The sequence below is a fragment of the Triticum urartu genome, chromosome 1 (assembly GCF_003073215.2).
Source record: "Triticum urartu cultivar G1812 chromosome 1, Tu2.1, whole genome shotgun sequence".
Classification (NCBI taxonomy): domain Eukaryota; kingdom Viridiplantae; phylum Streptophyta; class Magnoliopsida; order Poales; family Poaceae; genus Triticum; species Triticum urartu.
This window is the reverse complement of record NC_053022.1, coordinates 10,382,857-10,386,851: the sequence shown is the minus strand read 5'-3', so window position 1 is coordinate 10,386,851 and position 3,995 is coordinate 10,382,857. Positions and strand designations below refer to the sequence as shown.

At 41.2% G+C, this 3,995-nt stretch overlaps 1 long non-coding RNA gene across 2 annotated transcripts; it reads left to right on the top strand.

The window, feature by feature from the left end:
- The first annotated feature begins 129 nt into the window (after nt 1-129).
- LOC125534160 lies at nt 130-3,510 on the top strand. 2 transcript variants are annotated; one of them, XR_007294426.1, is made up of 5 exons: nt 130-450; nt 997-2,385; nt 2,527-2,711; nt 2,796-2,886; nt 3,300-3,510. It is a non-coding gene; the product is annotated as an uncharacterized LOC125534160 (long non-coding RNA). The 2 variants fall into 2 exon arrangements; XR_007294417.1 differs by having other exon boundaries at nt 2,522-2,711.
- Nucleotides 3,511-3,995: the final 485 nt, after the last annotated feature.

Genomic DNA, 3,995 nt, shown 5'->3' with positions numbered 1-3,995 from the left:
AATGCACTTTTGAATTAACATTCTGGTAGAGTTTTTATCTGATGGTATCTCCTCTGATTGGTTTGATAGTATTTCTTGTTTGTTTGACCATAACTGCTTGAATATTTCTTAAGCTATTCTCTAAAATGTTTCCCTTTTTGCTTTTCAGCTGGTACGGAACAAAATATTTAGCTCAAGTGGATGGTTAACCATGGGAAAATTCCATTCTGGAATTCTATCGATGGTGAATATAAACATTTATGTGCTGAATTTTGGTTCATATGAATCCTGGACCCCAAGTATTGTGTCCTGTGTCCGAGTGAATACGAGACAGTGGCTGCAACTTGTTGAATTCAAGTGGCTGGCTGAAGAAAAGTTCAACTTGTGGGATACAAGTGGGGGAATACAATTAAGCAAAGATTTGGAGCACACTGACCGAAGAAAAGTTCCAAGCTCAAGTGGATTGATTTGGTAATATTCTACTTCTTCAAAGTTGATGATTGCCCAGCACTTTGTAAATACAAGTAATCAAAAAGTGTGCAAATTAGACTGGTTGCATCTTAAACATAGCCTCTAAGGCACACTCGTACTACCTTTGCTATTTTGTACGCTTTCTGCATCATGTCTGCAAGATGGATAAAGCTCTATATGGCTTTAATCAGTCACCCGTGCTTGATATTCTCGCCTAAGATCCTGGTTCCAAGAACCTGATTTTCTTCCCTATTTTTGTTTTGGAATATAATAGCGAGTGATAGAGGGAGCTGCTCCCAATACGGTTGTACGTCCTGTCTTTAGCATGTCTGGTTCCACTAGCTGAGGTGAATTTTAATGATTTTTTGGGTCGAATTGGTATCTACTTTTCTTATAAAGAATTTTTTCTTATGAGCACACGACGAATTTCCAATGTTTGCTTGCCTGCGTAATCGTCGACCAAACTTCTACTGTAAGTCTATAACAAAAGTCTCTGATTATTCAGACTATTATGTTAGCTGATAAATTCATTGTACAAATCATCAGGGATTGGCCACAACAACAATTGTCAGCCTTCGAGACACATCTTCCTGCTCACCTGCTGCCAGACGATATACTGAAGCCTGTGTGGATAGATTGTTGTGCTCAGTATACTGACGCCTGTGTAGATAGATCGTTGTGCCCAGCTGATATTTCTTATGTGCAGCAGTGCCGGATCTGATCATCAGAGTTCGTGAGATGCTGCACACAGCATCACGACCGTCATGGGTGAATCCTATGGTGTGCCCAAATAATTATGGTGGACAATCAAGCCAAAAGAGAATATTTGGTGAAGCCGACCACGATTTTTTTTAGAGAAAAAGGACGCACCGCCCGCTTTCATTCATTATATTAACGAAACATGAAGTGGTCGGATGCTAAGCACATGGACATGTATCAGAAGTAATAAGGTTCAGGTTTCCAACAGAAATTTTAAAACGCGCCACATGATGCTAGTAACACAAGCAGGCAGATCACCTCAGGATGTATCTTTGCATGCTTCCAGTTGAATGATCTACATCACATCTCCACCACTGACAGGATTTTTTTCCCTTCTATAAAGCCAGAACCAATCCAAGTTCCCTCTGTGCCTCCATGTGGCTTCTAACCATGTGACACATGTGGTAAGCAATCCAAATAATTGGAAAAGAAACTCTCTGTCTTCTATGTGAATACACATTGAACATTTTCTAAATACATGTGTAATATTTTCCAGATACACATTAAGATTGTTTTTAAAGACACCATGAATATTTTTTTTGAATACACGTTGTACATTTTCCATATACATGTGAACATTTTTCTGATACATGTTGAACATTTTTTCAAACTGTCATGAACATAATTTTTTAAACATGTGAACATTTTCAATTGTAACAAATTTTATTTTGAATGATGTGATTTTTTTCAAAACCTACGCGAATAAATTAAAATGCACTGCCATTTTTTAAAGGCCTGAAAAATTTTATGCAATGTACAAACATTTTTTTAAATCGTGAAAACAAAAATTTGACATTCCCCAAACATTTTTTTAGTACATGGTATATATTTTTGTAAACTACAGTATTAAATAATATTTTTATATTTTTATTCATATCTATATTTTAGTGCATTTTTGGAACATAAAAATAAATAAATAAAAGGCCTCACACTGGAAAAAAGGAAAACAAAAAAAATAGGAAAACGGAAAAGGCCTGTAATGGACCGGCCCACTACTTGGCTCTCCTCCTTGAGGCAAGCGGTTCCTGCTTCTCCGTCCTCCGGCCTGCGGGCCACCGATGCCAAGATGCGCCGGCCTCGAGCTTCTTCACCGCCGGCGAGCGACTGCGGTGTCCGCTCGACCACGTCCGCTATTCTACATCGAGGTCGCCAACTCCCTCGACCCCCAGTGCTCAGGTCAGTAGGTGCTGCTCTCTTGTTCTACCAAATCCTACAACCTCCAGTGATTGATGCAACGAATGAAGAAAAAAAAAATCTTCTTTTTTGTTGCTGGCTTGCTGCTGATTTTGGTAGTTTGAGCATCGATTTCAAGGATAGGAAGAGGATTCGGAGGAGAGGGGGGACCGGGGCCATAAAGATCGGCTCGCGCGCTCCACCTGTTCGACAAAATGCCCACAACGTGCCGCAGCGACGTCTTCTTCTCCTATCTCCGCGGTCGCTCACCGGTCCATGCTGCATTCACGAACGTTGGCAAGTGACCATCTAAAAGGTTGCCCCACAAGGTATAGCTGAATCCTGAATCTAGTTGACGTTCTTTCATACACATTTGATTTTTTTCCCTGCTAAAATGCATCAAGCTTTCAAAGCCGATAGGGACTTTGAATCGAGGAGACAGATCCTTATTCCGAGCTTAACTTACCTGCTGCACCAAGTGGTCATGTCCCGGCAAGGCAGCAGGTATGTCAGTTACCTGACTAGTTTCTGTGACATTTCCCGTGCAATCACAGTGCATGAAGTTGTAAAAGGGTTTCTTTATCTCGTCACATGATCTAAATGACAGGCTACATACGTGCGATCATTATGAAAGTATGTCCTAACTCGTAAATTGGGTATTTTGGTCTTAATTTCATGTCCCTATATCGTTGGTGTGAACAATTGAGCTTACCCTAGCTTGATATTACTAGCAAAAGAAACACACGCGAGGACATGCAAACCACTTTAATGCCAAACATGTGCTATATGATTCATTTGATCCTGAGCTTTTGGTACCACAGCACATACTTTGCTTCATTTCAGTTTCAGTGAACATCTATGCTTGTGTCTCAACCAGTACACTAATTTGCCGTGCTTGCTTTCCTCTGCTTGTGCAGGAGGATGAACTAGGAGTCTAGGACTGCCTGTAGTGCCACACACGTCAATTCGTATCTGAAACTAACAAAACCAGCTATGGTATATGTTTGATCTTGATGTACATGGTTGGCGTTTTGTTTCTGCGTGGACAAATTCATTGTATCTTTCCCCATATACCACTGCAAGTCGTTGAACAATGGTAAATGGAGCTATTCTCCATACGATTGTACATCTTGTTCTTAGTATGTCTCTGATTGCACTCTTCATGTCTAGATTGCACTAGCTTAGCTCTCACCGTTGACTGTCACCTGGGGCCTTTCATCTCATCTCATCTCATCCTTTGTTTAGCTTGTATTAGGCATGAAGAAAAAGAAGGTTGTATCTTTGTTCCATGTCAATTTCGCCAACTAATGCGTGAATTTAAGTGTAGTAGTAAATTATTTGTTGTTCCATCCTAGGGACAAGGATTACATACTCCTGGATACAGTCCATCACAAGGACTAGAACTTCATACTCCTGCCCTACAATCCTTTATAAGTCCTTTTACATAGTACCACTAGTAGAAAACAGGGCTATGGTCCAGGCCGGCTCAGCCCATTAGTCCCGGTTCAGTCTAGAACCGGGACCAATGTGGGCATTGGTCCCGGTTCGTGAGCCCAGGGGGCCGGCCGGGCCACGTGGGCCATTGGTCCCGGTTCATCTGGACCTTTTGGTCC